At 39.7% G+C, this 12,715-nt stretch overlaps 1 long non-coding RNA gene across 1 annotated transcript in view; it reads left to right on the top strand.

Annotated features, from left to right (window-relative positions):
* Positions 1–3,971, top strand: part of LOC115341398 — an 80,995-nt gene extending 77,024 nt beyond the window's left edge. Inside the window, exon 5 of the long non-coding RNA XR_003923385.2 lies at positions 3,934–3,971. This is a non-coding gene — a long non-coding RNA (uncharacterized LOC115341398). The remainder of the gene's footprint in view (positions 1–3,933) is intronic.
* Positions 3,972–12,715: the final 8,744 nt, after the last annotated feature.

Raw genomic sequence — 12,715 nt, 5'->3', positions numbered from 1 at the left:
ATAGCTACTTTCTAGAGTTTAAAAAGAGTTTACCTGAAAGGATTTTGCTGCATGAAGGGAAAATAAAGACTGATAGGTTAGGCAGTCAGCTTTTCACCCATGCCTGACGTATCCCATTGTTCATGAGAGCAGGGGGAAAGAGACTGACAGATTTCTCCAGATTCCTCAAGCCACCTGGCAAAACAGGATGGATTCCAGCATGGATTAAAAAACATGGACAGAGTCTGAATTATAATTAGCAGTGAAAGGAGCTTAAGACATGGACAGAGAAGCTGTAGGTGCACTTCCATGTTTGACAGGATAGTCACCACAAAAGGACCCTGCTGACTTTCTGCCTCCAACCACTTGTTTCCATCCCTTGTGACAGTGGCCACAGTTCTCAGACTGCACTACAGCATACACTGAAGATGGCAGCGTGACAGGAAGAGTAGCCCCTTGTCTCCCTCATCCGGCAATTTCAATGTTAAACCTGTGTTGCCAGCTGATATCCCATCACAAGAGCATTTGTTAGCTGGATCAGGAGAAGGTTTGGCTGAAAATAACTCGCTCAGCCAGAAATAAAGATCCCTGGCCTTGTCTGCAGAAATGCCTCTACTAGTAAAGCACAGGGAAGGCGTGAAGATGAGGAAGGTGTTGGGGATTGGTTTGGTTTCTTGTTTTTGTAAGATACATCCATGCAGACTTAAGAATGCACATCAAATTATGGACTCAGTTTTGTCCATTCCACTGCTTGTAAGCTGCAGCTACACAATAAAAAAATATTTTTATTGCTGTTATTATTTTAAACAACAGTTAATTTTAAGTGATTTAAAAGAAAAGTGAACAGTCAAGTTAATTTCCACAACGTGGTTCAGAGGACAGAGGAGATAGCAGCCTCGCTACAGCAAGAACAAGAGACAAGGGTAGGAGAACAAGAACTTCTCAGATTAGCTTTCCCAGAGGCTTCATAATGCAAAATTGCCTGTGCCTACCACAGGCTAACACCTTGACATGAAGACTCAGGGACCTGCAGCCAGAGAAACTTGGTTATGTTTTTAAAATGAGATCGACATATGGACCGTTTGCTGTTTTCTTACGGGGGGGGCTGGATCATACCTTTTCAAGGGAACAGAAGTCGCTTACTTAGCGAGTATCAAGCTAGCAGCCTAACGTACAGCCTGGTGGTGCTTAGACAATCCAGTAGTGAGCAAAGCACACAATCCTACGTAGAAGAGAACGTGCAAGGATTAATCGCTCCAGGAAGGAGTGGGTCCTTTATGCTCTTATTGCCCAGCTAAGCAGTCCAGGCTTTAGCCCTTACAAATGTCTACAAATTGTCTGAACTTTTATGGATACCCAGCTATGAAGCCGATTACTGAAAAAGCACAAGACACTTGCAGCAATTAGTTTTCTGAAACCACACACCAGGTGGGAAATAAAAATATGGGAACTGTTACAAGGGGGAGAAACAAAGACATTTGGAAATGAATTTATCTAGCTCAGCTTTTCTGTTCGTCACGACAGCAACGTTACACTTGCTGGCATGAGTCTTTCCACAATAGTCCAAATTATTTTGAATAGGTTTCAAAGTGAATACCACAATGCAATCATATAGGTTTTTTCCCATATGTATAGCCTTCATAGGGGAAAAAAAAAGTGCCAGTTAAGAATTATTCCACAATGGTAAATTTACAGTGTTTTTGTTGGGTTTTTTGCAAACCATAAAGAAAGTAGCAAAACAGAAATTTAAACTTCACATCAGCCACTGCTAACAGATTACCTTGTGCTGCCAGTAACGTTACGAAGTGACAGGATTTCTGTTGTTAAACTTGATGATCAGCAGCATCGCAGAGGAACACATAACAACCAGTAAACTTTCCACAAAGACAGTTTGCTTCCCATAGATCTCCATACATAACCTTTACTGGTCTCAGTAGGATTATTACATCCATTAGACTGTGGACTCAGCACTGCTTTAGCTCTTAAGTTAATACAACTGAGACTTTTTTTTTTTTTTACTTTCCTATTGGGAAGTAGCATGTGCAATTTTAGTGATTTCTTAGATCATTCCATAAGTAAATCAAATATTCTTTCAAGCCTAGTTATCAAAATTGTGTCCTTTGATACTACATCCTCCATCAAACTGCAGTAATCCAGATCAACACATTTTAAACCTCCACTATCTCTCCTAATATCATCCTAGCAGATAGAGTAATTAAATTTGTACTTTTTTTTTTAAGTCCTACTCAATAAATCTGAATAAATTAACAACGCATTACTAAGGCTGCTACATTAAATTTGCATAGTGCATTTAATGAATATGCAACTGCAAGTGAAAAGGTCTGCTACTGTGAACCTTCCACATTAGCATAACTACTTCCAGCATGTTTCTTAAATAATGCACTCATTTGCACATCACTGACTTGGCTAATTCTGACTTCAGTCAGGGTAGCCTTGTAATTAAGACTCTTGCTTTAATTTTTAATGAAGTTTATGTTACATCAATCCTGACAGTAATGAGGGGACATGGAAACAAAAAGGCTGCTAATAATTAAATTCACAAACCAGTTTGAGGGATAATAATTCCTGAGGAGAAATTACATGACTAATTATTAATTAAATATTCATACTATTGCAGGGCCATCTCCCTTAACTGCTCCTTCTTGTTGGTAATAATGCTGAGATGTGGATGCCTTCCTGCAACCATTCTGATTTTAAGGTCTTTGGTTAATTTTAGTGCACCATTAATCAATATGACACAAAAAATAAAATTGCTTTAATTGGTATCATTTTATTGTTTCTAAATATTACTACAGTTGGTTTAGTTGTGTAGAATTAATCTAGTTAGTCAGTGCCCATTTTATGGGAACATAAATCCAGTTTATATCCATAAACTTCTAATGGCAGGACAACTTGACCTTTTTTTGTAACATTACTGTTTACAGATAATTACACCAACTCTTTAAAAGGTTGTTTAATAGCTTTGCATTCATCATAGTAAAATGAAAAACATGCAATATTATTTAACTCCAGACTATTCTAAGAAGGTCTCAAAGACCCTAATTTACCCCTGCTGAAAAGTAAGCAATATTAATTTGTGTGTTTTTAAGAAATCTATGAGAGCTTTTCCTCAAATGCATACAAACAGATTGAAAGTGTTTGTATATGGACCTCTATTCGTCTTTTACACAACTTAGATTACATATGCAACAAAAATAACAGCAATGCAATGACATCTTTCACAGAAAGAAAGATGTCAGTGTGTGGCTTTCTGTATGACACAAGTCCTTGAATTGATAGTTTTCCAATCTCTTGTACACAAATACCATAAATTCACAGAGGGATTAGCCTGATTAATCCTAATTTATGTCGACTTTTATATCGGTCAGGATTCTGCCTACTGAAAGTATCATGATAAACTTTTAGTATTACATGTTTATTAAAAGAAGTCCAGTTTGTAGGAAAGTTTAGCAAGAGGAAAGAAATTATTTAAATGAAGCTTATTAGCCACCAAACTCAGTTGCACTATGAATTTGTTTTAAAATTTATGTTAGTGCTTTAAAGAGAGAACATTTTGCATAGCATAAAATTGATTCTCAAATTATTAAAAAGACATAATGCATGTCCTTTTATCCTGAAGGGGCATTTGGAAATTCTGAACCAGGGCAAACATTTCATTTTTCTAATAATTCAAACCAGTTGATTCATCAAAGTGAAACAAGTCCATCACCATACATGGGGCAATGATTCCCTTTAGCTAGCGCTTGTCACATTACTACAATCTGACAGGTTTGTAGGGCATTATTACTAGGTCTGATTTGTACCACTCTATCCTTTTACTAAATCTTAAAAATCTTTTTAACTTTTCTTTTTTCCTCTACTCTCTTAAACTAACACCTGAAGGCAATTTAAATATACCACTCCATAATGAAATACCACTTTCATTCTCTCTAGAATTAAGATGTCGTTATCAGCCATCTGTTCCTGGGCCCGCTCTCTACTTCTTCCATCAAAGAAATAATTCCAGGCATGAAACACCTCATTGGAGCAACAATCACCTGAAACCACCAGAGTGCTGCAATACAAGGGTGGGCCCAGCTGGCCGGCGACCAGCAACTGAAGAAACTTTTTCAGATAACTTGGTGTCCCTGTATGCAGGAGGTGAGGAGACATCCTCCTTTTTCTTTCTTCCCTCCTCCCTGTTTCTAGAAGTAGTATCTCTTCATTGCTCTACTTGTGGTCCCTAAAGTACAACATCTGGTATACAGGACAGAAGGTGTCTGAAGTGTTCTCGGGATAAGGATCAAAGTATCACTTCAAGGGCCAAAGATTTAGGGCCCATACTGAAGCATCTTGATGAAGTTCAGCGGATGCTGAACGAGGATTTGATACTAGCAGTCAGAAAAGCACAATTCCAGCTGTGCTACTCTGAACATCACCAGTTTTACACTCACTCAAGCCATAGCAACAGCACACAGGCTTTGATTCTTAACCACATTTCTACAAGCTATGCAGAGCTTGTTCTGATCAGAATTTCAAAAGGGGAGAGGGTTAGGGGGTGGGGAAATACAGAATGTTATTGCAGAGCCCATAGATGACTACCCAAGTGGGACTCTTCCCTCAGAAGTTAGCCACCAGGCATCATATGACCGGAGGTGCTAGGCCTCCAAGGTTTTGACCAGGAATTTTTCAGACGGGTGCATGAGCGCGTATACTGTGTGAGCATACACAGCAAAATCGGATGCACCTGACTTACAAAATACATCAGACCTACTTGTCTACTTAAATGATCTGTACCTAGGCAGTAAGATGTGTTATGCCCCCCACTGCAGCAGGTATAATACAGGGCATGGACAAAGCAATGCTTGTGTGGTGGATCTGATGCAGTGGACACACCAGACCTGTGCATACCTGCTAGATGTCCAGTCCAGGACATTGCAGAACCTAGTCTGAATTATACTGTTGTCCTAGCTGGATATAAAGACATCTAGAAATCCTAAAATAAAGTTTCCAAATTCCTTAAATTCTACCAGCATAAGACTGCCAGGAAGGCAAACAGGGTTTGTCTGGTAAAACCTGGCCGAAAGCCAGCCCTATTAAATAATACCCACTAGATTAAACTAAAAACAAACTTACTGGAAAGTTAAATTAACTTCTTGTTTTCTCTCAGATGCGTTGGCATTTTATGCGTATTTTCACTTCGCTTGCTTTACAAGTTACAAAGCCACACCACACCATTAGTTTGCATTCACTCCTCCCTATAATAGCTAATGTTGCCCACCTAATATTTATTTTCAGTTTGGGAAACCTCCTGACAGACCTTTTGGCTATATCACTATACCTATTTAATGATTCCCAGTCCCCATTTTTCCATGAAATTACTGACAATGGCTAGCATCACTGCTGAATTTTACTTGTCTTCAAATGCAATCATCATTAAGAAAAAAAAAAAGTTAATGGAACATTAGAAACTACCCCATCAAAGCCTAAAGTTATGATAAAGGAGAAGGGGTGAGCACATACAGCTATTGTATTAAACAGGACGGACCCGGGAATTATAGACCAGTGCGCCTCACTTCACTGCTTAAGAAATAAGGCAACAGATAAGCACCAGAAGATAACAGAGTAACAGTAATACCAATTTGACATGATTTGCTTTTCACAAATCTAACATCTTTCTGCAACAGGATAAGCAGTCTTGCAGGTAGAGGAAAGGCAGTGGATGTCTTAAGTCTCGCCTTTGGTAAGGTACATCATCTCTTACGGCATTCTCATCAGTGAAATAGAAAAAATACCCATTAGAGTGTGAACTCAAAAATGGGTAGAAAACTACCCTAGAGAGCAATTACTAGTGTTCCAGTGTCAAACTGGAAAGTTGTCAGACTGGGTTCTGCACAGTTCAATCCTGCATTAGCGTTAATGAGTACTTTCACTACTGACCTGGAGGACAGAAGACAGCATGCCTATAAATCTACTGCAAGGTGGGAAGGATTATGAATATTCTCAAGGATAAGAATAGAATTCAAAGTAATCTTGTCAGATGAGGAAAATGTAGACCAAATGGAGATAAGCCCAGAAGAAGACAACCAGAGAGAACATAACATTAGAGCAAGGAAGTCCCATTAGGGAAAACCGAAGAAACTGGGGTTGTGTTTGTTCCATAGAAGAGGTTTCTGATAGGAGAGGAATAAAGGCTGCTACTAAGGAAATTATTTTTCCTCACATCCATGATGATGGTAAGAAGAAAGAGTAGTAAGGTACTACAGCAGGGAAGCTAAATATTAGCATTAGCACTGGAATATGTTGTGCATCTTAATTATCTAGGTTTAAGAACACTGTAGACAAAAATCAGTCAGGAATGACTTCTGTATTGCTGATCCAGACTTAGGAGAGAAGACAGACTACATGACAAGCTCTCAGGGTTATTCCAGTCCTGATTCTAGAATGAATTCAATTTTATGCAAAAGCTGTGGTTGTGTATGTACCTGTACATTACACATACAAAGAACTCACTGCAACTAAATAACGCTTAGTGGAAACTTGAGGTCAGTTTTTGAGATTCAGAGGAATTACAACGTTTGAATGAGACATTCAGCCCCTTAAGAAGATAAAACCATAGGTGCTGAGTAGAAGGATGTAGGTGATCCCCTTTAGACATGGAAGTGAAAAGGATGTGAAGTGAATTGGAATTGAAGGAAGGGACTGAGGGGGGCTAGGAAGCAAAAGCTTCCTTGTGAACAGGACACAGAGGGCTAAGGATTGCTTGCATTCTCCATTCCTTCTTTCTTTTTGTGCTGTTGTCCTCAGAAAGTGCACCTCTTATCAAGTTGAGGAGAAAGTAAAAATCTGAGGACCTCCCACCTTGCATTCCTGAAGCTCAGGTATAGGTTCTAGTGGCTCAGTCCTCCCTGTGATAGAAAGCATTACTGCACAGGCACAGAGATAGAGATTTAAATCCAGTCTTGAACTACATACTGTAGCTCAGGTTTCCAAGCCTTGGAGTCTGGCCTTCTTGCTGAGTTTGCCAACAGAAATAGTGACTGAGATGGTACTGTTGAAATTTACCAGCACTCCCCACCGGCCCCTCCCCGGTCATAAGACAACAACATTTCTGCAGCATTTAGCTGGAAGAGATTTGAGCCACATCTGAAAAGCCCTGAGCCAATGAATCTAAGCTACATTTCCTGACAATGCTTATTTTAGTTATTACTGTAGTCTACCCTAGTAAAAGCACCGAGAGGTAAACTCAACCGCAGCTGCTTAGCACTAGTACACAAAGTACATCAACAAATATAGCTGGGTCCGGGTGAGGTTTTTGAATCTACAGTTTGAGTTTGGAATTGCAATTATTCAAACTCTAGTAAATGGGGGAAAACCTGCCATTTCTACTTTGGGATTATTGTACAAATTTCAAAGTAGATGCTCGTTCCCAAGAGGAACAAAATACATATGTTTTCAAATATTCTTGTGAATTATTTTTTTTAAAACAGGTTTGGCTCGAAGTGTTTTGCTTAATTAATGTAAAAAGGAATGTTTCAACAGACAATTCTCCAGCTTATATTTTGTTTACATGAAAGGAAATATTCTTAAATAAAAAACTTAAATATTCCATCTTGACAAGGTTTGGGTTTTTGTCTTTTAATCAGAGCTCTTTTTCGCCCAAGCATATCTTCATTAAAAAGAACACACTTTTCAACAAGACATTTCCACAAAAATATCTTCCAGCACATGGAACATTTACTAGTTTTTCTACTACCTTGCACTAAGATTAGTAATACTTCTTTTCACACAAAAAAATACTGTAGCTGAAATCTATCTATTCTTAATTTCATAATGAATTCATTCATAGATCTGGAGCCACAATGAGTTCTCCCAGTGAGAGAAGATACTGGCCTGATCCTATGTGAAAGCAACAGCAAGAATCAAGACAGCAGATATGATCCTTTAAAAACTCTTTGGCAAGTGAATAATTATTTTATTGTATTTCTTTTAAACAATTCAGTAAGAATGATAGGCTGAAAACATTTTAGTAGCAGGATGTTTTTTAAATTGGAAGATAGTCTCTAACTAGCTGGTTTTATGCACAAATCTGCATAGCTTTCATAAAAGGCAGAAAATATACTAGCGCTGGGGTGCACAACTGGCGCGTTAACAGTACGAACTGCAGAGTGATGGAGTAGGATAATCATGTTACAGTATATCTGATGAAAGAAATGGCACATGGTACAGAAAATCAGCATCCAAACAATGCCACTCAGCTACAATCACTTCAGCAATCAGTCCCTCCAAACACTGCCCTTCCATGAAATAATTCCATGTAAAAGAACTTTTTTATATGCTCATTTTTCAGCAGCTGCCATGTCAGTTAAGCTATCATATTAGTGTTCAATCCTGCAAGCTGTCAATATTTCCTAGACTAATAGCATCAGGCACTTTGCTAACCATCAGCAGCTACAGCATTTCTGACCAATCTGGAAGCAAGGGCTCCAAGTCAGTGAGCCCAAGAGTGCCTGGAACAAGAAATCAATTTTAATCTGAGGGAACCCTAATACACTTCCCTTCTAAAGCCTCTCAATTTTGAAAGTGCCATAAAAAGTGTAAGAGGATGCAAGGGAACAACATACTTGAAAACTTGTGCACAGCTTTTTTAGGAATGTACAGACTCTAATTTAACATAGGCACAAAACAGTCTGAAAAAGTGAGATGGCTTTTTAGCACATAGAATTCAGATTAGTGCGACCTATCAATTCCTAATTCCATGTATACCGCAGTGCCTAAATAGTGCTTCATTATCCTGGACACCACACCTGCAAAAGCCCACAAAGTTCATCAGACTGAGCATGCTGCCCAATTTGTTTAGTTTTTTTAATACACGAGTCATTCTGGAGATGCTTGGACTACTCTATCAATGCACATTGATTAGTCAATGTCTTATCTGTATGAAGAATATGTAAGCCACCTACTAAAATGTAAATTTTAAGGCAAAAATCCCTGTGCTGATTTTCCTCCGCTGCTCAGCAAAAGTTGGGTGCATTCTGTATAGGCACATACGTTTAACACAGATTTCAAGTTAACCCTCTGTTCTGCTTATAAGTAGGAGTCAAGTGAGATAATATTTCTAAAGCTATGCTAGGGCTTCATTTAGCAGTACTGAGTGAGGCTTATCAAAAATAATTTCCTCCATGACCGTTTCTCAGCCATAAACAATAGGCAATGCAAAGGGCAGTAGTGACCATATCCCCAAATCCCAGTTGTACCGGTTTTGGCTGGGATAGAGTTCATTTTCTTCATAGCAGCCCACATGGTGCTGTTTTGGATTTGTGACCAGAACAGTGTTGATAACACACAGACATTTTAGTGCTTACACAGCATCAAGGCTTCCTCCGTTTCCCACTCTGCCCCCACAGTGAGGAGGCTGGGAGTGGGCAAGGGGCTGGGAGGGGACACAGCCAGGACAGCTGGCCCCAGCTGACTGAAGGGATATTCCAGACCACATAACATCATGCTCAGTAACAAAAGCTGGGGGAAAGAAGGAGGCAGGGCTGACCTTCAGAATGACGGCATCTGTCTTCCCAGGTAACAGTTACATGTGATGGAAGCCTGCTTTCCTGGAAACAGCTAAACACCTGCCCGCCGATGGGAAGTACCGAATGAACTCCTTATTTTGCTTTGTTCACACACGCAGTGTCACAGAAGCACGCGCAATCAAATCCAATAGGTGTTAAAAGTCACATTTATTCTTCAGTAAAAAGTTAGTTAGTTAGAACTCCGATTACATTAGTAAACCACAGGCTCAATGACATCAGGGGAATTAGTACTACACAGCCGACTTAAGAATCCTTACAATTTAAAAGCGATGACTCAAAATGCGCATATCGCTCACCTAAAAGATGAGGACTCTCTCCCTCGAGGAGTTACCTCGGGCAGTGCCCCAACCCAAGGGGGAGTCCCTGACTGCAGACCCACTGCTCCGAGGAGGACCAATTCCAACGTGTCCTCCAGCGGGACCCCGTTTATACCCTTGTCGAATCTGATCTGTGGTTATTTAATCACTATTGGCCAAGAAGGTCACCTCAGTGTACCTGGCACATCTCGATCAGTCTGTTCAACTTTCAACCTGCGGCCTCTAGGGTTTGGGTTTTTTTTTTTAACTCTTCTCCCTGCCTGGACAAGTTCCGTTTCCTGCTGGGGGGAGCGTACTGCCACACGCAGATTTTGCTTTACCTATTAAACTGTCTTTATTGTCAACCCATGAGTTTTCTCACTTTTGCCCTTCCATTTTCTCCTCCACTCTGCTGGGGAGAGTGCAGCAAGTCAGTGGCTGTTGGGAGCTGCCTACTGGGGCTAAACCACAACACCAGTCAGTAAAAAAAACAGTAGGTGCATATTTGTATTTTTGGTCATGCACAATCCTACCTTTAGCCTGACCAGTTTTGCTAGCTGTGCAGTGTAGAGCTGATTGATGAAGCTTTTGAGTCTGCATTTACAAGAACTACAGTCCATCCCTCCACGCAAAACTGCCCAGACTTGTAACCCCAAATATACCAAACTCAGATGCCACTGCCCATTCCTCCCACTTACTAACAGACACATCCCAATCTCATAGCAGTTCAATTTCTCACCCTACAAAACAGTGTGGAAGGCACAGTATGTCCCAAACTCTTCTGCCAGGATTTGGGTCCTTTGTAAGAATAAATTAATATTCTCTGAGAGTCTCTTCTTCTCTGCTCACCTCAGACTCTGGTAATGTTGAATTTCAGAAGCTCTTTACGATCTTAAGGGGAACAAGTAATAACTTTCCAGCATTTTATAACCACCATTTCCAATAGCTCTGTGCCCAGTGATGCCAAAGTCCTAGCTGGTTGTTCAAATTATAGAGAGAATTTCCCCATATAGGGAAACCTTGATTATCCAAGTTCAGTTCTGGAGTTACTGCAAATGCCTTACTTAGAAACTTGCTAACAACTGACCCCATTTGTTTCTGTAAAGCCCAGAAATTTCATTACCTTCTCAAAACAAAAACTGAAGAAATATCTTTCCAAATGGCAGTAAGATTGAGCAGACAAATGTCAGTGCCAATCATTGTGCATCAATATCTAATACTCAGTCTCATCTACAATTAGCCATTCAAAAGCAGGTTATCAGAGGTACTTCTGAGGAACTAGAAAGAACAAAAGGAAATCAGAGCTACTGTAAAGTCATCCTGAATTCTCAGTGGAGTCACAAAGGGTTAAAAATGGCACTTTTAAATCTCTTTAAGCCTGAATTCAAATATAAAGGTAATTCAGCAAATTACTAAGTGCAACATGCATCTGACTAAACTATAGAAGGAGCTCAAATGCCCAGGTATCTCAACAGAACCTGGAAGGTGCCTCAGGGAACACCTGCTGTTTCATACAAGGAGATTCACTCTGAAGACAGGAACAAAACACCAAACCCCGCACAGAATTTGTTGCCTATTGAACTGAAGTCTCACAAAGGCAAAGTGATCCACAACTCGTGGCTCCACGTTCAGTTTACCCTACTTGCTCTGAAACTACAGCAAGCAGGGTACAAGCAAAACAAGCTGTTTTGGCTATGTCCTGGGCTGCAGTTGGAAAAATCCGGTTTAGATGCTGTACCACTCTGTAGGAAATAGTTGTTTCTCTTGATATTAAGTCTGGGCCAAAGCCATGCCTCTGTAGCAAAACTCCACTTTTAAGAAGATAGTCACATGGAAAATACACAACTGATTGACAGATGGACGCATCACTGCATACGCCACTGCACCGCCTCACAAGCAAGAGGAGAGTCTCAAAGGCACCCTCCAGAAAACTCCCAAGCCGCTCAAGCTCAGCACAGTACCTGCTCCAAGGCCTAAGAAATGGCAGCTCTTTCTCTCTGCTGGCCAGCCTCACACCAGCAGGTATGAACAATCCCCAATATACCGGGGAACTGGACTGTTGGCAAAACATTGCATTTGCCCCACTTCAGCTTTAATCACAGCTCATAATCTGTACAAACAATCATAAGGAATATTATTGATCTGGAAAGACTAGACAGAAATTTGTCTGTTCAATGTGTAAGAATTATTTTTTTAAATTGTAAATTTCAGACAGAACTAGAAACAACAAGGATTGGTTTGTTGTTTGGTGGATTTTGTGTGTGTGTGTCCCCCAATTAAGATTTTTATTGAAAAGGAATGAGAAAATTGCCAGCTTCTGGCTAAAAAATTTTTAACCAAAAGCTTACTGAAGGTTGAGTTTCAGACTTAAGAAAAAATTGCTTCTTTTTTAAAGCAGAAGAGAAGTAACGCAAGAGATACATACCATATAACTATAGTTGAAAGCCTATGTGTCCTAATGATGAAAATTGTGAAAAATCACTCGGATCTATTTGTGTTTCTCCATCCAAGTTTTCAAGCCTGGTGTTTACTTGGAACGAACTAGGAACGGAGGACATTTGTTATCGATTTATTGAACTTTTTCTCTATGTCAGTGCTGTACTGATTATAGGCTCCCTATATTTCATTCATATTTCATTCCCTATATTTCATTCATTCCTTCAACCGGTCACAGGAAGACCGGTTATTTTATTGGCAAGGCATGCTGAAGGAATCAAGACTTTGTGTATTCCATAAAGTTAGCTGTATAATTAGTAATGGAAAAGAAGTTAAATGAATGTTGCTCTCTATTTCACATTGTCTATGTAGTTTCTGCTAACAACTAACTCCACAGCACTTTTTTGCCACGATTCA

This window comes from Aquila chrysaetos, chromosome 5, assembly GCF_900496995.4.
Source record: "Aquila chrysaetos chrysaetos chromosome 5, bAquChr1.4, whole genome shotgun sequence".
Taxonomy (NCBI): Eukaryota; Metazoa; Chordata; class Aves; order Accipitriformes; family Accipitridae; genus Aquila; species Aquila chrysaetos.
The sequence above is the reverse complement of the archived record's forward strand: the minus strand, read 5'-3'. Positions and strand labels throughout refer to the sequence as shown.